This window comes from Nerophis ophidion, linkage group LG23, assembly GCF_033978795.1.
Source record: "Nerophis ophidion isolate RoL-2023_Sa linkage group LG23, RoL_Noph_v1.0, whole genome shotgun sequence".
NCBI lineage: Eukaryota > Metazoa > Chordata > Actinopteri > Syngnathiformes > Syngnathidae > Nerophis > Nerophis ophidion.
The window spans coordinates 8297945-8322482 of NC_084633.1; the positions used below are offsets into that span (position 1 = coordinate 8297945).

A 24538-nucleotide genomic window follows, 5' to 3' on the forward strand; every position below is an offset into this window, starting at 1 on the left:
GCAGCGGAGAAGTGGGCAGGAAGCATTGGGTAAACTACGCAGAGCTTATTGGCAACCAGGAACATGTCTGCGCTGATTGCCAATCAGGGACAGGTGAGGGAGCCAGCGCTCAGAGCAAATGGAATGTGTGGTACAATTTAAAGAAGCCAAATGTGGAAGATAGTTTTCCAAAATTATGTAAAAAAAAAAAAATTGTTTCAGAAAACCTCTGCGTACGTGACCTGAAATAGTTCTGATAAAATGCGAGAATCTCTCTCGCTCCCTGAGTGTTCTGCACTCCTTTTGCCATGCCAGGTGTCATCCCAGAAGGTGTTTGTCCACTGCACCATTCTAGCTTAGCTTGCAAGAGATGGAGTTGGGGTCTGGTCCATAGAAGCGTGTGTATTCCCAATGATGTAAGTGTTAGCTTCTCATCCTTTGAGTTGCGGCAAACAAGCTGGTCTGAAGTTTCCCCTTCACAATTCCAGAGGCCGACATGTTGACTGTCTGTCCTCACAGTGGTCATGGGGGGAGGGGTGGGGGGGTGGTGGGGGGGGGGGGGTGCAACCGGAACTCTAAATTAGCTGTGGTGAGTCAACAGGACAGCTTTCATGTAGTGGAGGACCCATGTCAGATGGCAGGAGAGGTCAGGATGTAAGGGTAAGAGGTCAGGACGCAGTGTTGGTCCTTGTCTTTAACAGCTTCCTGTCTGCGGTGTTGTGCAGAGCTGAACGATAATCCCTCACGTTCAAAGAGAGCGCTGCAGGTACAGACCGTGTCGTTCCGTTTGGTCAAATCAATGCTCCGCATAGCCTGCACCATATTTGCACATGCACCAGTGATGTTTACCATATTGGGATCGGAGTGTGAAGAACGGTATGGTGAGCACGCGCCAAAATGTATCCGTCATAATGCCCATTTTTGGCGCCCTGTACTGCTTCGAAAGACATGCCAGTGTACATGCAATACAGATTTATTTATACAGCTTTATAATCATCATAGATAACTTATCAATCAATCAATAAAACTTTATTTATAAAGCGTTTTTCATAATTAAAATAAAAGTTAAAAACAATACCCAGGTGACCCATATCCCCCATTATCAAAAACGTACGCACGGACACAGATACTAAACACAAACACACAACATATACACATTTGCAACTATATGGACCAATGATTGCATGGCAGAGTACAGAGGAGACATGTGAGTAAACACTATCACAGGAACCATCTTCACCAGGAGGTCATCAGACAATGGCCACCAGGACGCTGACACAAAAGCGCCCCCACAAGCACGGCCGATAACCCCTGAAGCATATGGCTAATATGGAACGCTGGAAAATAGAAATACAACTTGTAAAATAGTAAGAACCATGAGTAGAGATAAAGAATAAAATACAAGTAAAACATATGAAGACTGGTAGAAAAAAAAAAAAAATATATATATATATATATATATACACATTCATATTTACACAAATATCACAGTATTGGTGGGAATTATTCTGAAATTTTTGCTGTAATTTTCATTATTTTCATTGTAAACACTCTATAAGGTGGTGGCACATCGCAATGCTTTGATAATGACATCACTATTTTTAATTTGATTATAACTCAAAAAATGTTTTTATTGCAATAGGTTTAATATAAATAAATGATAATAAGTAATAAGTGTTGTAATAGGTGTTACTAATTAAACAATATCATCCCTATATACGTATATATATATATATATATATATATATATATATATATATATATATACACATATACAAATATATATATACAGTACACACACACATATATATATATATATATATATATATATATATATATACATAGGTACAATTTTAGGTACAATTTTGTATTTACATTTTTTATATCCTTGTTTTTGTTTTATTCATACATTCTCTATACATATGCCGTATGCATGTGCAATATATATACATATATATGTATATATATATATATATATATTTATATATATATACTGTATATGTATATATATACTGTATATATATACTGTATATAAATGCATATACTGTATATTTGCATATGTGTGTATATATATATATATACATTTATACTGTATATATAAATATACTGTATATGTATATTTATATAATACAAATGCATATTGTATATATATATGTATATATATACACAATATGCATTTGTATTATATATATAGTATATAAAATAGTATATATATATATATATATATATATATATATATATATATATGTATATATATATATATCTTAGGGGTGGGCAAATTAATGCGTTAATTACGAGTTAACTCATCAATCTATTAACGCCGACAATAATTTTATCGCACATTTGCGTATGTTGTTGACATGGTTTTATTTTGTTAACGCCTTTTCTTAGCAAGATGGCGACGCCCGGACGGGCTCCGGCGTCGAGGGGCTCTTGGTAAAGATGGAACATTTGGCAAAAATACCGGACAATTCTGCAAATTTCATGGCTGGCTTACAGCGTGGTCACTCCGGGATCACTCACGACCGCCAGACAATTCTGGATGTGGATAGATCGGGCCGTTTTGGACTGAATGACGCGTGCTTGCTGGACCGGATAGCTAGCATGGGAATACTTTGCCGGCTACATCCAGCGGCCTGTGAAGCAGCGGAGTATATGTGTTGTCTGTCTTTTTATCAATAATGCAGACGAGGAGTGTTGGCTGAGTTCTTAACGTTTACTTTCAGAGCGTGCATATCACAACATACAAGATGCCGTCATGGCGACACAACCTATACCGGGCTACCGCGCATGCTCGTCACTCCGGTTGCATGCTGGGTAGGGTAGTTCTTTTTCCCCCTGGCTCATAACATCACAATATAGTACATGTATATGATGTATTCAGTTTATCAAAGCACCAAGCAAACAATCTGAAAATTCCCATCATATCAATTCCTAGATATGGTCATAATTATTTTAAGTGCACTACGCAGAATAAACACAACATTATTAATATTGCTACTACGGATAATTTGATCCAAAATTCCCTAAAACAGCCCACTACCTATTATATAGGTTTTTTAAACATAAGATCCCTGATAATTAAAATGTTTCTGCTGTTACCTCAGAGAATTGCCTGTTCAGATGTTATGATTGTGGCTCAGAGATTTGTATGTAGATTATATTTATTTTCCATAACAAACAGTATAACTTAAATACTCTGGCAGTGGCAATGAGCTTAAATGTTTGTATTTACATTTTTTGAGTTGATTTTCATAAAATATGCTATTTAACTGCTACTGTTTAACAAGGACTGATTTAAATTGTGTTTGCACAACAAATGTTTTGGCGCTTTTGTTCATGTGGGAGAATATTCCAATTAAGGTGCACTACACACTACTTTTGAATTCATTATTGGGCTTTGCGTATACAATGCAGTTAACCGCGATTAATCGGAGAAATAGTGCGATTAACTTCGATTAAAATGTTTAATCGTTGCTCAGCCCTAATATATAAATATATATATATATATATATATATATATATACACATATATATCCATATATTTTTTATAATTTATTACGCATCCGACTCATTTGGTTTAATAATAGCGCCTCCATGTGATGTGTTTGCCAGAAGGGAAATAGCACAAGCAAAAGAATCAAAAGCAGTTCAGGAGAAAAAGAGTTAGCCTGGACAAGCTCTTGCAGTCCTGAGAAGAGTGAAACTCTCTATCCAGCTTCAAACATGAAAGATCTGACTTTACATCTCAGTTCTTCACACTTCAGTTGCTTCATTGACTCGACAGTCGTGCCCGTGTTTCTCCTGGGGTCCACACTTTGAAGGTGCACCTGTTTCTCCACACGTGCCATCCAGTCCAAGACAAAAAGCTTGCTGGAGGTAAGGTGACACTCTTGGGGTCACCGCCGCATGGTGTTCCCCCCTAAAGATGTCGCCTTTGAGGGCAAGAAAAGTAGAAGATAGTGTGGCGCGTCGGCTTTTTGAAAGCTTGAAGAAAAGAAGGCGACCTGTAGGGGAGTTAATTTATCTGCCTGTTTAGAAATAAAGCTGAGCTTCTGGTACGAGGATGGTTTGGAGGCAGTAGGAGGCAGACGGCTGTGTTCAGACCAAAATAAAACAAAGATATATGGTGCACACATTTGGTACAGTTTGTTTAGTACTCACTTGTGCTTTTTTAATGTGGCACAGTGAGACATTTATAGAGCACATTAAGCCGTGTGAGAAAGGTTAAGTCAATTTCACCACAACGCCACCTTGTGGTGCATTGGTCAGCTAAATAAAAGCACCAAAAACACAGTTGGGGTGTGTGTTTGTATGCAATACTTGCAGTCATGTGAACTAAAAAGACACTTAAGAGTAGGAGTGCCTCAATTCGATATTGATATTGGTCCAATACCAGCAAAAAACAATTACATTGGCTTGCATTTAATAATCTCTGATACAAGCAGCATTTTTACTTTAGCAAAGTTGGACAAACAGTTAACAACTAAAGTCCTCCAACAAGCACACAGGGTTGGTCTTTTCTGGTATTTTAAAGAGGTTATTTACCCGGTAAGCTATGGGCTACTAGGAGCTCGCCGCTACACAACAGCTAAGCACACGCTAGCACACAAGCGAAACATATATCATAAGTGTCCTTAAGTGAACACTAATGCATTCTGCAACACTAAATTTGTCAATATAAACAAGTATCAAATAATTATAGTTGTGTATTACACATAGAAAGTAAGGCAGAAGAGTATGAAAAAGAATCCAGTAACAAACGTGTCCGCCTCATTCAACTTACATCATGAGCTTGATTTAATTAAAAAAAATGTGACCACTAGGTGTCATCAAAAACAAATTAACACTCCACTTCAAAAGCATAGATGACTTTGGACTGACTTGTTCAATCCCGGGCTCCGGATCTTTCTGTGTAGAGTTTGCGTGTTCTCCCCGTGACTGCGTGGGTTCCACTCCGGGTACTCTGGCTTCCTCCCACCTCCAAAAACATGCACCTGGGGATAGGTTGATTGGCAACACTAAATTGGCCCTAGTGTGTGAATGTGAGTGTGAATGTTGTCTGTCTATCTGTGTTGGCCCTGCGATGAGGTGGGAACTTGTCCAGGGTGTACACCGCCTTCTGCCCGAATGCAGCTGAGATAGGCTCCAGCACCCCCCACGACCTCAAAAGGGACAAGCGGTAGGAAATGGATGGATGGATGACTGACAAGCACACCAAGGTCGCGGAACAGGGACACGAGGCAGGCTCACACACACACACACACACACACACACACACACACACACACACACACACACACACACACACACACACACACACACACACACACACTTGATTGAATATAAGTTGAAAAGGATTTGCAAATTATTGTATTCTGTTTTTATTTATGAATTACACAACGTGCCAACTGAGGTGGCGACTTGTCCAGGGTGTACCCCGCCTTCCGCCCGTAGCTGAGCTCCAGCACCCCCCGCGACTCCAAAGGGAATAAGCGGTAGAAATGGATGGATGGACAATGTGCCAACTTCACTGGTTTTGGGTTTTGTACTTGTGTGTGCCTTATTCTTGTTTTGTTGCCAGGGAAAACTGCAACATTACGTTGATGCACTCCGACTGTGTCCGTATTGAGTTACTTGACTGCTTGTTTACCGGCAAAGTGCTCAAGCCGGTGCTAAGTTCAAAACTGGACGTGACGTCACGTGCAACAAAGGTATTGAAGTATGACACCGTTTGATTTCAGATTTTAGAGACGGAATGTACCCATCTCTGCTCAACTCGGTTAAAATGTAAACAATACCCGTCCCTCATCGTGATTTGACTTTGTCATATCTATGTTGCAAAAAGGCCATAAAAGGCAAGAGAGAAAGCTAAACCAAGTTGACCAGAGGTGTCTATCAGAAATATCCTCCCATCTTGTGCTATTTAAAGTAGCAGTTCAAACACTGAAGTTTGACACGACTTGTGCATACTTTGGTGAAAGATTCAACAAAGGATCCCACGTGTTGGTGACTCAGTCTTGTCGTGTTATTAATACACTGCGTGAGTGCAACGGTGTTTTTATCACGAAACCTGCCTGGGTTAGCTTCCATGACATCCTCACTTGTTGACTCTGTAGTTCACAGGTGTCAAACTCAAGGCCCGGGGGGCAGATGTCGCCCACGAAAGCCTGGAAACAATATGCATCAATAAAGTACTTGACAAAGTGTGTACTGCTTACAATTGCATATTGTTTTTATTTTACAAATAATTGTAATATATTCCAATCATACATTCAAAGGTGTTTTGTTAAAATGAGAACAAATACGCCAATATCGGTTTGCATTATGATTTTATAGCAAGTTATTAATCAAATTAAACTCGGTAAAAATGACAGTATATTTTACGGTAAAAAAAACAAAAACTGGCTGCTCAGTCACAAGCATTTTACATTTATAAATTGTGGTACATTTTTCCATTTGCATGAAATGATGTATATACAAAAAAAAATGCGTACATTTTTGTATAAAATTCCAGCGACTGAGCTGCCAGCAAAATTTTCAGTTATTTTTACAGTGTATGTAAAAAAAAAAAATCTAATCAAATGCATGGGCAATTGTGCAATAGGGCAATATGGGACAAATTTATATATTACCTGAATTTTCTAGACCAGTGGTTCTCGAAATGGGGGTATACATAGATAATTGCATAATAATCCCGGGGGCCATAGATAATTGATTTTGACACATAGGTGTTAGAGCATTCAACCAGAAGTACAAGTGCTGTTCCGTCTTCCAGACGTCCATAGAGTTTCTACTCGTATGGATTCTTCATTCATCACTGGACGTTTGAAAGTTTTACAAATTAACTAAAACAATTCTTACTTACTGAACCGTCCCGTGTGTTGTCTGTAGGAGTGTTTTCATGCATGTTTGTATGCACTATTGTAATGTGATGAAGCTAGCGTTGTTAGCATTAACCGATACGCTAGCACATTTATGAATGTCTGTGTTAGTATTACTAATTCATAACTGCATTTTTTGGGGGTTGTTTCAGTTTCACAAATTCTTCAGTAAATTCACCAAAACTAACTTTTTAAGTCTGTTTTGCCAAATGGAGAGCTAGTTTCAGCAGCTACTGGGCGCATGATAATGACTTCTGTTTTGTTTGATCAGCCATTTTACTGCCATGTTACAGACACAGTTTGGAAACAATCAAGGTTTGTATACAAACGTTTACAAAATCTTTGGACCGGTATATATCTGCGGCTTAAAGTGAGGCACGGCTAATAAATGGAATAACATTTTTATCTTCTAAAAATTAGTGGCTGCAGCTGGTGTGCTCTATAGTCTAGAACAGTGGTTCTCAACCTTTTTTCAGTGATGTACCCCCTGTGAACATTTTTTTAATACAAGCACCCCCTAATCAGAGCAAATCATTTTAGGTTGAAAAAAAGAGATAAAGAAGTAAAATACAGCACTACGTCATCAGTTTCTGGTGTATTAAATTGTATAACAGTGCAAAATATTGGTCATATGTAGTGGTCTTTCTTGAACTATTTGGAAAAAAAGATATAAAAAACAACAAAAACTTGTTGAGAAATAAACAAGTGATTCAATTATAAATAAAGATGTCTACACATAAAAGTAATCATCAACTTAAAGTGCCCTCTTTGGGGATTGTAATAGAGATCCATCAGGATTCATAAACTTAATTCTAAACATTTCTTCACAAAAAAAGAAATCCTTAACATCAATATTTATGGAAGATGTCCACTAAAAATCTAGCTGTCAACACTAAATATTGCATTGTTGCTTTTCTTTTCACAGTTTATGAACTTACATTCATATTTTGTTGAAGTATTATTCAATAAATATATTTATGAAGGATTTTTAAATTGTTGCTAATTTTAGAATCTTTTTTAAAAATCTCACGTACCCCTTGACATACCTTCAAGTACCCCTAGGGCGCGGCGGCACCTGCAGTGAGCAAACTCGTCCAAAAGATGACACCGTAGCACAAACAATAACACAGATTTTTTTTAGTGTCTCTGCTTGTTTTGTTTTTTCTTTAACTATTTGCATTATGGCCGTCAGCGAAGAAAAATCCATAAATTTGCGGGACTGTTTTATAAGCTGCCACCGTAATTGCAATGTGGCCCTCACCTGCTCAGTGGCCTTGTGGTTAGGGTGTCCGCCCTGAGATTGGTAGGTCGTGAGTTCAAACCCCAGCCGAGTCATACCAAAGACTAAAAAAATGGGACCCATTACCTCCCTGCTTGGCACTCAGCATCAAGGGTTGGATTTGGGGGTCAAATCACCAAATTGATTCCTAGGCGCGGCCACCGCTGCTGCTCACTGCTCTCCTCACCTCCCAGGGGGTGAACATGGGTATGGGTCAAATGCAGAGGACATACACACACCTAGTGTGTGTATGTGACAATCATTGGTACTTTAACTTAATGAAAATGCGTTTGACACCCCTGCTGTAGTTCTTTGCTAAACAACATGTTTACATCACAAGACTGCAAAACAACACAAATTGGGGCCAAAGAAAGTTGCAAATGGAAGCACTTTGATTAAAGGCCTACTGAAATGAGATTTTCTTATTTAAACGGGGATAGCAGGTCCATTCTATGTGTCATACTTGATCATTTCGCGATATTGCCATATTTTTGCTGAAAGGATTTAGTAGAGAACATCGACGATAAAATTCGCAACTTTTGGTCGCTAATAAAAAAGCCTTGCCTTTACCGGAAGTAGCAGACGATGTAAGCGTGACGTCAATGGTTGTAGGGCTCCTCACATCCTCACATTGTTTATAATGTGAGCCTCCAGCAGCAAGAGCTATTCGGACCGAGAAAGCGACAATTTCCAACATTAACTTGAGCGAGGATGAAGGATTCGTGGATGAGGAAATTTAGAGTGAAGGACTAGAAAAAAAAAAGGAAAAAAAAGTAAAAAAACAAAAACTTTTAGCCGTAAGTGGTGCTGAGCTAATATGTCCCCTCCAACCAATAACGTCACAAACACGCGTCATCATACGCGTCATCATTTCGCGACATTTTCAACAGGAAACTCCGCGGGAATTTTTAAATTGTAATTTAGTAAACTAAACCGGCCGTATTGGCATGTGTTGGAATGTTAATATTTCATCATTGATATATAAACTATCAGACTGTGTGGTCGGTAGTATAGTAGTGGGTTTCAGTAGGCCTTTAAGACTGTGAGAACCACTATCGTGTAAAAGAAAGAACTCCTAGCACGGTCTGAAGGTGGCGTGTGAACCGCAGAAGTGTTTACTCGCACCCGAGACCACTTTAGAGATGGATCTCTCTCCGCTTGCACGGTGCACAAAAAGAAAAGCGTAAACGCACCCCAAGAGTTTCTGTGTGGAACAAGGTCAATGCCATGTGTTTACATTCTGTAACGTCGCGGGCCCTCGATGCATTAATCACCACCATACATCTCCCACATTTGATTTCTTTGCGTGTGTGTGCAGTCACGACACACACACACGAGGAGAGGTCGGCACATGCTGCAGGGGCTGTGCTATGTAAGCAAGGCCCATTCAACTGTGACTGGCCATTGCACACATGAATGAAAGCTGCGTAAACAAGCCTGCGGTGCAGCGAGGTGGACGGATGCGACATCTGCCGCGGCGTGAGTGCGATTCGACGGTATTTATAGGCGCGCGGTTTTATCTTATTGTGGACGGACTTAGCACAGCTGCTTTCAAGGGACGCTGCAGTGATTTCAAAGAATGATGCTTGCAAGGCCGATGGCGTGTTGCTCCCCTTTAGCGTGTCCGGGCCAGTGGAGTTTTTTGACAGTTTGTCGAGGTTTCCCTCCCTTGTTTTCTCCCCCTCTCCCCACGACTTCAAACGCCATGCAATAACAAAAGGAAGTCCGAGAGTGAAACGCGGCTGTTTTTTGTCTTGTTTCTTTCGTGATCTCTGCAAAATCCCCACTGTGGCAAAATAAGATACTCTGATAGTTTGTTCAGCTGGAGATGAACAAACCCAGCGTCCCCGTTTGGTGTCATAGGTGCGGCGAGGTGTATCATCGCTACTGTTTGTTTTATACATGGGTGCGGAGCTTCTGATCTTCCTAGTATTTCTTCAACCGAGGAAGCTGGCGGAAGGACAGCCACTGTCAGCTAATGTGAGCTTTCGTAACCTCCGAAACAAAAGTGCACGGTGCTCTCCACACTTGGATCCATTCATAGAGTGACCTGCATGTGTGAAAACTTCCAGCTAGGGTTGTATCACTATTAGTATAGTACCACAATACTGATGAATCATATTCTGTATATACAGCCTCTGAAAAGTATCGGTCCCCCACCCCCGTTACCCCGTCGTCTTCACGTCGTGTCATTTCTGGTTTACGAACAGAGGAGCATGTTCGGCAGTGCACAATCACGGAGTACTTACAAACACACAATGTGTGGATACAGAAAAGAGAGACCGGACGCATTTTTGCTTAAAAACTAACAATACAGGTGAAGCTATAACAATGAAACACCCTTAGGAAGAGGTGCTTAAAGAAATGGATAGCTAGCCAGCCATAGTCAAACACTATCGTCCCTGCAGGACGAGGAAAAGTTAAACATGTTTCACTACACAAAATGTAAACAAACGGTGGATCCACACCTAACATCCACTGTAATGATACCAAGTACAGGAGCGTATCTAGTCGGTATTACTCTGATTACGTTGATATTTTTTGGCATCACAACATAGTCTTTTTTTTTTCAAAAAAATTATATCATGTTTATAAATTCAGGAAATATTCATTCCGGACAGATGAGGACTTTGAATATGACCAATGTATGATCCTGTAACGACTTGCTATCGGATTGATACCCAAATTTGTGGTATCATCCAACACTAATGCAAAGCATCCGAACAACAGAAGAATAGATTAGTATTACATTTTAAAGAGAAATGAAGCATATATGAACAGTAAATGAACAAGTAGATTAATAATTATTTTTGTACTGCTTGTCCTTCATAATTTTGACAAAATAATAGAATGATAAATGACACAATATGTTACTGCATATGTCAGCAGCCATATTAAAAGCCTTTGTTTGTTTACTTACTACTAAAAGACAAATTGTCTTGTATGTTCTCTATTTTATTTAAGGACAAATTTGCAAAAAGAAAATTATGTTTAATGTACCCTAAGATTTTTTTTTTTTAAATAAAGCCAATAATGCAATTTTTGTGGTCCCCTCTATTTAGAAAAATATCAAAATACATTTTGGTACCTGTGCTGGTACCAAATTATTGGTATCGGGACAACCCTATTACCGATACAATTCAGGGATTATATATTTTTAAACAAACCGATTTGAAATGATTCAGTGAGTTGAAATCTGTCAATCGCATTGCCCATTGTCGGGCTGCGAGCGCCAACTAGAGGGCCGCCAAAAAATATCTGTTTCCCAGCTGTTGTCCGTATGGACCCAGTTGTGATACACTTTTCCACCACATGTGGCAGTAATGACAATCTCAAACAAACAGAAAAAGCTAAAGTCATAGAAAAGTTTCTTAAGCGTAAAAATTATGACTGAAGTGGTGAAGCTGCATTGTCATTTCCACTTAAATTGTATTAACAGTTTAGTTAAGAAACATATTCAGTATTCATTTAGTTTATTTCAGCGCAAAATATTTGTATGTGAATTTATTTTTGGTCACTTATTTATGAGTCACTTTTGTATGCAGTATATTTGTTTAGTACTCATTTTTCTAATCAGCGTGACCTAAGCCACTATAATCATTGTGATGAACACATTTTCATATTATTTGACAAGGTAAACGGTAAGTAGGTTGGATATAACTACAAACTTCAAAACCAGTGAAGTTGGCACGTTGTGTAAATCGTGAATAAAAAACAGAATACAATGATTTGCTAATCCTTTTCGACCTACATTCAATTGAACAGACTGTAAAGACAAGTTACTTAACGTTCGAAATGGAGAACTTTATTTTTTGCAAATATTAGCTCATTCGGAATTTAATGCCTGCAACGTGTTTCAAAAAAGCTGGCAAAAAGACTGAGAAAGTTGAGGAATGCTCATCAACCACTTATTTGGAACATCCCACAGGTGAACAGGCCAATTTGGAACAGGTGGGTGCAATGATTGGGTATAAAACCTCCCTGCTTGGCACTCAGCATCAAGGGTTGGAACTGGGGGTTAAATCACCAAAAATTATTCCCGGGTGCGGCAACGCTGCTGCCCACTGCTCCCCTCACCTCCCAGTGGGTCCACAAGGGGATGGGTCAAATGCAGAGGAGAAATTTCACCACACCCAGTGTGTGTGACAATCATTGGTACTTTAACTTTAACTTGAAAGCAGCTTCCAAGAAATGCTCAGCCATTCACAAACAAGGATGGGGCGAAGGTCATCACTTTGTTAACAAACGTGTGAGCAAATTGTCAAACAGTTTAAGAACAACATTTCTCAATGAGCTATTGCAAGAGATTTAGGGATTTCATCATCTAAGGTCTGTAAAATCATCAAAATGTTCAGAGAATCTGGAGAAATCAATGTACGTAACGTTGAATGCCTGTGATCTTGGATCCCTCGGGTGGTACTACATCTAAAAGTGGCATCAATGTGTAAAGGATATCATCAGATGGGCTCAGGAACACTTCAGAAAACCACTCTCAGTAACTACAGTTGGTCGCTACATCTGTAAGGGCAAGTTAAAACTCTACTATGCAAAGAGAAAGCCATTTATCAACACCCCAAAACGCCGACTGCTTCACTGGTCCCAAGCTCATCTAAGATGGACTGATGCAAAGTGTAAAAGTGGTCTTTGGTCTGACGAGTGCACATTTTAAAGTGTTTTTGGAAACTGTGGACATCTTGTCCTCCGGAACAAATATGAAAATAATCATCCAGATTGTTCTAGGTGTAAAGTTCAAAAAACAGCATCTGTGATGTTTTTGGGGTGTATTAGTGCCCAAGGTATGGGTAACTTACACATCTGTGAAGGCACCATTAATGCTGACTGTGAAGGCACCATTAATGCTGAAAGGTACATACAGGTTTTGGAGCAACATATGCTGCCATCCAAGCAACGTTATCTATTGTATTGTTTTCTTACAATGTTATTCCAATTTTGTTAAAGGCACAACACATGTTAAAAGTGTAACATTCTAAATCGTTTAAATTGATTTAAATTAATTTCAATGAGCTATGTGGATTTGAGAAGGGTTTTGAGTTAAAATCTCTATGGAACCAAGTTAGTTAGTAATACTGATAATATTTATAAATACATAATAAATCTGTACCGTAAATATTTGTCTTTAATGAACCAGAAAATAAAGCATGCATAAAAACAGAAAGAAAAAAAGTTTTATTAAAGTAAAAACGTACACCCAGGACTGGGAAAAAAACTTTTTGTTGTTATTATGTTTGTTTTAATTAATCACATTTAGTTGTCTCTGAATACTTTCCCCTCCCAAATGTAATTGTTACTTATTGATGTAGTTATTCAAGGGTCAGTACATTTTAGGACATGTAACATCCATACTAGACTGTGTGAACATTAACTCAGGGGTGTCAAATGTACGGCTAGAGGGCCGGATCAGGCCCATGAACAGGTTTTATCCGGCCCACAAGATGAGTTTACCAAGTATAAAAATGTACCTGAAATTTTTGAATAAAAGAAACAGCTGTTCTAAAGGTGTCCACTCGATGTCGCAATGTCAATTATTTGTATCTTTGTAAATAGTGCTAAATATGTACAAAACAAACCACATGATATTAGTACATCAGTTGAAGAAAATGATCAAACAAACTACATAAATAACATACTGATTTTAATATAATTTTTTTATCTCGATAGATGGAAAATTAACACCAATGAGTTGATTGATGAACATTATCACATAATTTATTCAGAAAATATAAATAACGACAAACAAAGATAGAATACTATGAAGCGCAACATGTAAGTGTAAAAAAAAGCCCAACAGCATTATGATTTGTACAATTTCAGAATGTGCCTGGTTTATTTTCAAACAAAGAAAACAATCTGAAGTTGTCTTTATTTTTAAGTTATTGTGCTGTGATTTTACCAGAGTAGATTTTTCTCCATGTGGCCCCTGATCTAAAATTAGTTTGACACCCCTGCATTAACTACTGTAACACAATATTATCCCACGCAGCTCCGCAGCTCAGTTACCAGGTTCCTGGTGGTGGTGGGGGGGTTACCCTTTTATCTTTGGGTGCTCTGACATGTCACGGCTGTGCCCCCCTTGAAAGTCAGGATGCCGGATGTTGCTCTGAAATTGTTCAGCTCATCAAACCATTCAGTGCATCAATGCAAGACCAGTGAGGGATCAGTCTTAATTCCACTCCACCGCTCATGCTGATGAGGCCCTGAACGAGACGAAGGGGAAGATTGCACTTGGACACTAGTCACACCACGTCTATGCTCATGTTTGGTGGACTTCCCCTTAAAAGAGGTGGGCCGGGGCACGACATGATTGCATGCACATGCCCCCACACAAAGTAGAATAAATTAATGTGACCTCTCCACACATTCTTAATAATAACCGACACATCATATGTGTAACCTCAATTAATTGGTTCTTGAACAGGGGTCGGGTCGTAAATATTAAAGTTCGTATCATGTAGCAAATTTCCCCAATAAAAAACATACTAAACATGAATAATGGCTTCCAGCCTGGCAAAAGTCCATATTCTGTCCACTTTGAACACAAATTAGAACGGAATGGCATCAGAGGGCTGGTCTTCAACTGGATAAGACGCTACTTAACCTAGACTGACCATACGTCCACTTTTCCCCAGACAATTCCTCTTTTGCGGGCCTGTCCGGACGGGGTGTTTTTAAATGCTTCAAATGTGTATTTTCAATGTACGTACAGGATTAAGAAGGGGTTAAAAAAACTAAACAAATTGTGAAGGTGTGCAGCAGAATTTGTGAGGGTGGGGGAGAGAAAGAGATAGAGCGAGATAATGGATCAGCCGTTAATCAAGGCCCCCATCCATCCATTTCCTACCGCTTATTCCCTTTTGGGGTCGCGGGGGGCGCTGGCGCCTATCTCAGCTACAATCGGGCGGAAGGCGGGGTACCCTGGACAAGTCGCTCCCTCATCGCAGGGCCAACACAGATAGACAGACAACATTCACACTCACATTCACACACTAGGGCCAATTAAGTGTTGCCAATTAACCTATCCCCAGGTGCATGTCTTTGGAAGTGGGAGGAAGCCGGAGTACCCGGAGGGAACCCACGCATTCACGAGGAGGACATGCAAACTCCACACAGAAAGATCCCGAGCCTGGATTTGAACCCAGGACTGCAGGACCTTCGTATTGTGCGGCAGACGCACTAACCCCTCTGCCACCGTGAAGCCCGTTAATCAAGGCATACTTGGTAAACAGCCATACAGGTTGCACTGAGGGTGGCCGTATAAACAACTTTAACACTGTTGCAAATATGCGCCACACTGTGAACCCACACCAAACAAGAATGACAAACACATTTTGGGAGAACATCCGCACCGTAACACAACATAAACACAAAAGAACAAATAACCAGAATCCCTTGTAGCACTAACTCTTCCGGGATGCTAAATTATACACCCCCCCGCCGCAAATATTCCACATTGAAAAATAATATTGGTGGAAGATTTAAGATTTTACATATTTTGTGTGTTTGCCATAAAAACACACAGTTTTGTTTGACAAAAAAGGGCGGAAAACAAACAAACAAACAAAAAAACAACTTAAAAAAACTAAAACATTGAGGAATAAATCTGAAGTTGAGGTAGGAAGAAAGATTAATTCCAATAAATCAAGGCAAAATACAAAATGGTGCAGATTGCACGCAAAGTTATAGTACATATTTGCAAAAGATTAACCAAAACATGAACAAGAAGCAAGAAGAAACAATTGTTGCGTGTCGCATATAAAACTGCCCGGCAGAGTGTGGCGTGAGGCAGGAATAAATAGATCTCTGATTAAGGACCGGGAGCAGGTGAGCGTCCCGCCCACTAATCAGAGGCAGGTGACAAAAATCAGCACCCATGGCAACAAAGGAAATACCAAACTAAACATGACCCAGGCAACGGATCATGACAAAGGGGTTCATAATGCTACGGAATTATTCCAACAAAGAGACTACAAATACTGCAGTTTAACCTCTACATCCATATCCAAAATAGTGAAATTTCAATTCATTAATTCTTGACAGCCGCCACCTTTCAACAAAATAAAGGAAAACTCAAAAAAAGTTTGGAAATCATCCCCAAATTAGGGGAAATTGGTGCATTAAGGCAGAGGACAAGCAAACAGGCCAAAGCAGGAACGTTCATTGTTTGAATGACCGAGTGTGAGTACGCCCTCCGTCATTTGCCTTTTATGTTGGGATTCACATTATCAAGACGTCATAAACGTTCTTCCGAATGAAAGGGTAAAAAATCCCCGCAGACACACTCCAACATCTTAGACCAACTCCCAAACATCTAATTTCGAAGAGTAGGCCAAAGGGAAAAGAAATAGAGGGAGAGGAGTCTGGCTGTTTTGCCAACAGTTCATCAGTGGAACCATAAAAGTCTATCCATCTACAGGAAGTCTCATTCAAGTCTGCTGCATCGCTCACCATCTCTCAGTCTGTGTGTGTGATCTTTAATTTAGTTACGTCACAGGTGGAGAGATTAAATGGCTTTAGAGCATAAAGGCCAGTTGGTTTACGCCGACGGCTCCTTTGAAGGATTTTGGAGATCCATAAATTGTTGTTTATCCAGCAGAGTTCACCGTGAGCACGTCGACTCCTTGGCTGTTTTTGGAGAAGGCTTTTATTTTACGTCTCGATGTGTCTCTGTCGAACCGGAGTACGGTGAAATAAAAAAAATCATTACTTAGCACTGTAGTACCTCAACTTACAGGTCTAATTGGTTCTGTGACAGAACTTTTAACTCACTTGTATCTCATATCAAAGTCTGAAATGATTTGAAATCAACATACTTTTTTGTTTCCCCCCAAAACAGCTTTATTTTAACATGTAACATGTTTTTAGGACAGGGGTCGGCAACCAAAAATGTTGAAAGAGCCATATTGGATCAAAAATACAAATAATAAATATGTCTGGAGCTGCAAAAAATGAAAAGCTGTATAAAAGTCTTATAATGAAGACAACCCATGCCGTGAGTGTCTATATTAGCTATAATAGCTTGAAGCAAATCTTCGTTGACAGAAATGTTGAAATATAATATTTATTCTACAAATTTTTAGAACATTAGAAACCATTAGTAAATCAGAGGCTACTCAGAAGGTGAGATAACTCCTGGAAATGACTGGCTTTTAATGGCCAAAGATATATGTGTGTGTCCAAGTTAAAGGAAATGCCAGGCTCTCTTCTTCCAATTGATTTATTACAATCTTTGGCAAGCTAGGTTATTTTTGCTGGGGTCTGGAACAACATGGCACACAAACAACTATCTGAAATGCAGTCAATATTAAATAGAGATAATGTGCCATGAGACATGCAAAACTAAATTACCGGTAGAAACAAAGAGGATATAGGTAAAGGATTTTAAATGAGCTCAAATATAGCAACAAATGAGGCATAATGATGCAATGTGTACATACAGCTAGTCTAAATTTTCAGTTTTTCTCTCATTTTCAATCTATGTATGTATAACTGTTTGTTTGTTGACCGAAGAACAATAAACTAAACCAGACTAAACTAAATAGAATTTTAGCATTGATTAGCTTGCAGTCATGCACTGACCAAATATGCCTGATTAGCACTCCAACAAGTGAACAACATCAACAAAGTGCACTTTTGTGCATTAATGCACAAAAATGAAACTTTTGGTGGACAAAATGAGACAAAGAAGGAGGGGAAGATTTTACATGTAAACAAATTGTTGCGTCACAGTCTACACTATGGTGAGTTCAAGAACCGCCGAAATTAGTAGGACAAAACGATGTTCACCAAATTCTCTCATCAGTGAAGCATACACACAAACATATTAAACAGTGGGCTTTCAAGCAATTGGGAATGTCTATGTAATGTTGGTCCTCAAACAAAAAACATACTAAAACAAAAAAATATTTTGCCCCATATTTTTACAATTTCAATCCTTTTTTTGAAAATGCTTCAGGGAGCCACTAGGGCGGCAGTAAAGAGGTTGCTGACCCCCTCTTTACGAGAAAAAAATAAACTAACTCCCGGCTGCTTATGGGCTGGTAGAGCGGCCGCCCAGAAGAATGAGGGTTCTTGGTTTGAATTCTGCTTTCACCATACTAGTCACTGCTGCTGTGTCCTTGGGAAAGACTCTTTACCACCTTGTGCCCAGTGCTACCCAAACTTATGTAAATGTAGCTTAAAAATGTAGATAACTGGGTGCTCTATGTAAAAAAAAACGCTTAGAGTCACTAGCAGAAAAAGCGCCATATAATTAAATTATATTTCACACACACTATCAGCAGCTTTTCCATATTTTCATGGATAAATGTTGGCCGTTAAGATACTATTTTAACATTCTTGGCTGGCGTTTGACTTATTCTGTTTCAGTGTGGTGCAGACTAACAGCGATACGTTCAAATTGTTTCATCATTTGTTTGATGATTTATCTTTTGAATGTAATGAATATCATCCACTGCTTCTCAGCACTGTCCTTCACACTCACGTTCTTCCTCCTGATACTGGAAAAACAGAGTTATGTTGATATCTATCTATAAGCTAATGCTAGCGAGTAAGACCAGATGTTTTGGCCGGATCTTATGCGGTTCACTGTGGCATTCCTTGTGCCAACTAACCTGAAGCATAGAAATAGTAATAATGAACTCAGACTTATAATTTAGCAACCGCATTAAGTCGATAACATCAGCAGATTTTACACCTAAAAATTATCAAAATCAAAGGAATAATGTCTAAATTAGACACAGAAAGACTAATCCATGCCTTTGTCTCCAGAAGGTTACTACTGCAATGGCCTTCCACTGGGCTCTCTAATCTAAAAACATCCAAGATGCTGCTCCTCGAGCCCTGACCAGAACGAGGAAATATGACCATATTAACTAAGTGCCTACGTTACGACACCGGCTTCATGTGGCTCAGAGAATAGACTTCAAAGGGGAACATTATCACCAGACCTATGTAAGCGTTAATATATACCTAGATGTTGCAGAAAAAAAAGACCATATGTTTTATTAACCGATTTCCGAACTCTAAAAGGCTGAATTCGGCGATTTAAACGCCTTTCAATTGTTCGCCTGTCGGAGCGATGACCTTTCACCCGTGACGTCATATCTTGAAGCGACCCGCCATTTTCTCAAACACATATTTTCCGTTTTTTCGACTGTTTTCCAGTACCTTGGAGACATCATGCCTCGTCGGTGTGTTGTCGCAGGGTGTAACAACACAAACAGAGACGGATTCAAATTGCACCAGTGGTCAAAAGATGCTAAAGTCCCTCGTTTGTTCCGCACACTTTACCGACGACAGCTATGCTACGACAGAGATGACAAGAATGTGTGGATATCCTGCGACACTCAAAGCAGATGCATTTCCAACGATAAAGTCAACGAAATCACAAAGGTGCATTTCGTTGATGTTATTGACTTATGTGTAGTGCGCTAATCAGACATATCTGGTCACGGCATGACTGCAAGCTAATCGATGCTAACATGCTATTTAGGCTAGCTGTATGTACACATTGCATCATTATGCCTCATTTGTAGCTATATTTGCATCCAGCCTTTCCCTCCACCCACATTTAATGCCAAACAAACCCATACCAATCGTTGGTTAGAAGGGGATCGCCAAATTCGTCCGCGCTTCCTCCCGTGCCCCTGTCTGTCGTGATATGGCTCAAAAGCTTCTGTTACTTCTTTAATTTTGTTTTCGGTACCTGCCTCCACACTCCAACCATCCGTTTCAATGCATGCGTAATCTGTTGAATCGCTTACGGCGCTGAAATCCTAGTCTGAATCCGAGCTACTGTGCTATCCGCCATGTTTGTTTTTGGTAGCTTCACGCAGTGACGTCACAGGACAATAGACCGGTGAATATAGCGATGTGTAAATCAGGCACTTTGAAGCAGTTTTTCGGGATATTGCGTGATGGGTAAAATTTTGAGAAAAACTTCGAAAAATAAAATATGCCTCTAGGAACTGATTTTTATTGGTTTTAACCCTTCTGAAATTGTGATAATGTTCCCCTTAAAAACAGCCCTGAAAAAGTATTTTCATAATTTTGTGCCAAAATACACCTCTGACATGTCAGAACCATATGAACCTTCTTGGGCTCTGAGAACCTCAGGGAGCGGTCTCCAGCTGGTGCCTAGATTCAGGTCCAAACATGGTGAGGCTGCATTTTAGTTTTATGCTCCTAAAATCTGGAATAGTCTTCCTGAAGATGTTGTCACGTGTGCGTCGCATCTCTATGCGGGGTTGTTCCTCCAGATGCAAAACGCACCACTCCGGACGAAAACGTGACGGTAGGAGGTGATTTCATAATCATAAATCTAACACCGTACCACAGACAGAAACAAACAAAAGAAAAGCGTGCCTATCGCACAGGAAGCTAAGGCATCCACTTAGAACAGGAATCGAGGACAGGAATAACCAATATACCATTTGCATTCCGCAAACAAAGAAGCCAGGACGAGTGATCAACAAAGGTGGGCTTCTGTAGTGTCTGTTGATTACAAACAGGTGAGTGTCCCGGACAACAGAGGCAGGTGAAAATCAAAAGTAACCATGGTGACTAAACTCAGAGGGTGTTCAACAACAGGAACTAAGGGACAGAAAACACAAAACATGTTCCGGACCATGGATCATGACAGATGTAAGAAGGGCCTCAACGTTAGCAATGTTCAAATCCAGCCAAAAACACTTTTATCTAATTGTACATTTGACAACCTTAACAATTAGCCGAGAGACAGCTCTTATCTCAAAACACTCCAAAGTTGAGGAACGACTATAGTTGCAATGTACCTGTTTTGGTGGATGCCATGAGTTACACTATTTACCTGATCAGAGGCTCGGTCAGTCGCTACTTATAGTGACCTTTCACTTCACAATTGGAGCAGAAAGCATTGAGCTGTGTGAGAAATGTCAAGTCAATGCAAATTAAGAGGTTAAACTTTGGGGTTTCTTAACAGTCCCAAGTGGGCTTGTCAGGAAAAAAATAGCAAAGGCAACACAGATGGGTTGCATGTTGTTAGATAGATGACGGTACTATTTTGTAACGTTTCCAACTTTTGACAAAGTGAGAAAATCGCACGCTGAACCGTACTGCTTGTTGGGAACTCTGGCTGTAATGCACAACAGCCCAGCTGGAAGCAAACCTATAACAGTCCTGGTTTTCACACTCACTTACCGGCGTACTCTATATTTATCCTCCAGTGTCAAAGAAATTTTGTCTCGTAAAGCCTCCTCAGAGCCATTAATACTTGCACCTTGGTGATGCCTTTAATTGCCATTTAACTTTAATCCGGCCAAACAATGGAGCCTGGACTGATTGGACGCTGTCAGGTTTAATGAGGCCCTCGGTGAAAGGGGGGCCGCTGCGTCGGCACCACCAAAGGCTGCTCCTTGAATTCACCTCCAGCAGACCTCAGTGGTCCTGCGGGGATTTAACTGGCCAGAGGGAGTACAAACTGTCTCTCGGCTACTTTTGGACGGGGTGTGAGGGCGTCAGAAGCCCAACATGCAGCTGTGCCAAGCAAAAAGAAAGGGTCAGAGCACAGGTGACACTGAACAACCTTAACTGGGTTTATTCAAACAGTGAGACTAAACTATTTCGTATTAGAGAGGAACACATTTGCCTGGATTTAGGGTTAAGTGCCCAATTCTGATCGTTGACTGTCTGTGGCCATGTCATTTAACCCCTTAAACGAATAATTATTTAGCCTATAAAAGCCCAGTTTCAGCCACACTAAATAAGCGTTTAAGGTCTCCCCTCCTCGAACAAATGTTTAGACTCCTAAATGCGCCGTGTATTTCTTGAATCTCTGGCACTTAGCTTTGTATGGACTCATACACTTAGCTTTGTATGGACCCACACAAAAAGTGACGTCAGGAAGAACGCGCCACAGCCAGCTTCATAATAAAGCGGTTTCATAATTCGGAGCTAATCACTGGAAATATGGTGGCGAGTCATCCAGACATGCCCGTGTTTCTCCTTCTTCAACATGTACAGACGCTTGTGGAAATCACACATGAATACCTTAAAAGAAAGCGATTGCAGCTATTTGCGATAGAACATTTCTAAGATGGCAAGAGAACATTTAAAGTTCAGCTGTGATTCTACTTAGCGAAAAACTTTGTCCACTTGTCGAAAGAGAGACAATAAGAATGCGAGCTCCCGTGGTTGTGATAAAAAAGGTAGCATGTGCTTTGTATTACCTGGCCGTCAATGGAAGACGAGGGAAAACTACGGAAAACGGCGAACGCATTTGGACTGGCAAAGCAGACTGTCAGTTAATGTCCGCCATGTATGTCGCGTAATCAACGTTCAGGTCCAGAGTATTTAAAGTCACCAAAAACAAATGGACAATGAAGATGAAGGCGAAAGAGTGAGGAGCGTCCTGACCAGATATCTAGATCCCTAGTTTGATTGATGTAAAATGTTCTTTATCACATTGTTTACGTGCCTAATAAAGACTTGATTAATTTATAATGGCTCAGGTGTGATTCACTACAATAAGGCCCCACATTACACTGGATTCCATTTAATTGAAATACCACATCACTGGATATTGTTCAGATAAGTAAAATTTAAGAACTTGCACACAAAGCAACAATGGGGATAACTATGAAATTGCGCCGGCGGACAGAGGGGGGCGAGGGTCTTAAACGATGGCATTGTTGTCTGTGGACACGGATAAGGTTAGGTGTGATTTACAAATGGGGCCCCATTTACACTGAGCCGGATAAGGTTATCTGGGGTATTCAGACTGTTTCCACTGACAGCTGTATACAGTAAAAATCAAGGCTTCAGGATGTGGAATTAGGATTGTGTACCAGCTCCCCAAGAGCACTGCAGTATGCTGTGAACGTTCAAATATAAAGTTGTTACGATTACTTGGTTTATTCTACTTGGTAGGGGCCAACAATAAGTGCACCAAACACAAGCACTCTGTTACGGTCTGTGCGTTGGTCCGGACCTCAAGATGCAGAAACATCAGGTGTAGTGCAGTTAAACATGTATTTAATGAGGAAAAAAAAAAAGAAGTGCAGCAGGGAAGTGCACAAAATTCAAACAGGCATAGGAAGCACACAACAAAAAGCAACATGTTGAGCTACACCGCAAAAAGTATACTGATTGGCAACCAGGGACAGGTGTGTTCTGACTGCCAACAGGGGCAGGTGAGGGAGCAAGTGCTCACACAAGAGAAGTGTCGGAAGCAAACAGGAAATGGAAAACATTAGTTAAAGCGTCATATAGACACTATCAGAGAACCACAGAAATTTCAGGACTAAAGTCCAAACTGTCATGTGAGATCATGACACACTCAACACGGACGTCACAACGTCACAAAACCTCACTTTTATGCATTCACATACCGGGGACCATTGTTGGCCCGCAACTATTTTTCTTATTGGCCCTCGACATGATCTGAAAATTTCAATTATTAACTATTAATTAGGACTAACGACTATTTGCTTTGTTACCTATTGCACAAAAGCAAATAGGTTAGTGTATACTCATCAAAGTAGTCACAGCTTCTTCCATGTGCAAAGTGTATGAATTAATCTATAAATGTTTCAGTAGAAAATGTTTGGTCAACGCTGTAAAAGAAAAAATGGGGATAATTGCACACTTCCTTATCCATGGCAGCGTCGGAGAATCTGTTCTATACAAAGTTTCACTTTGGGATTTTATAACACATAACTGTGCTGTGTTCAATGACTACGAATAAAGTGGAGAATCCCAACACTTGATGAAAATATTTTCGATGAAACAAAGATATAAACAATGAAAGAAATAACTTGTTCCCAATTGTGTAATCTAAATTACTTAAAAAGCCGAACCAATCTAATTATGGTGTTGACATGTGCTTTAGAAAGATGGTTTCCACCAAAATTATGCCGTAGACAATTTTTAAATGCATGTACACGTACTGAGTGGTTTACTAGTTTAGGCAGCAGGGATGGGTTTAGGGTAGGGTCTGCGGTCCCCTTCAAGGTTTCTCATTGTCATCCCATGTCGGATCTGAGCAGAGGATGTCGTTGTGGCTTGTGTAGCCCTTTGATACACTCAGGATTTAGGGCTAAACAAGTAACCTTTGATATATATATATATATATATATATATATATATATATATATATATATATATATATATACACACATACATACATATATATACATACATGTATATATATATATATATGAACATATATATACATATATATATATATACGTATACACATATATACATATATATGTATGTATACACATACATTCAGTACATATATACATACATACATACATATATATACTTACATATATGTATATACATTCATATATATATATATACATACATACATATATACATACATGCATATATATATATA

The 24538-nt window shown here is 39.6% G+C and overlaps 1 long non-coding RNA gene across 1 annotated transcript in view; it reads right to left on the minus strand.

Annotated features, from left to right (window-relative positions):
• Window positions 1-810: 810 nt before the first annotated feature.
• Window positions 811-24538, minus strand: part of LOC133541689 (uncharacterized) — a 67840-nt gene continuing 44112 nt past the window's right edge. The window contains exon 3 of the long non-coding RNA XR_009803950.1: window positions 811-1316. This is a non-coding gene — a long non-coding RNA (uncharacterized LOC133541689). The remainder of the gene's footprint in view (window positions 1317-24538) is intronic.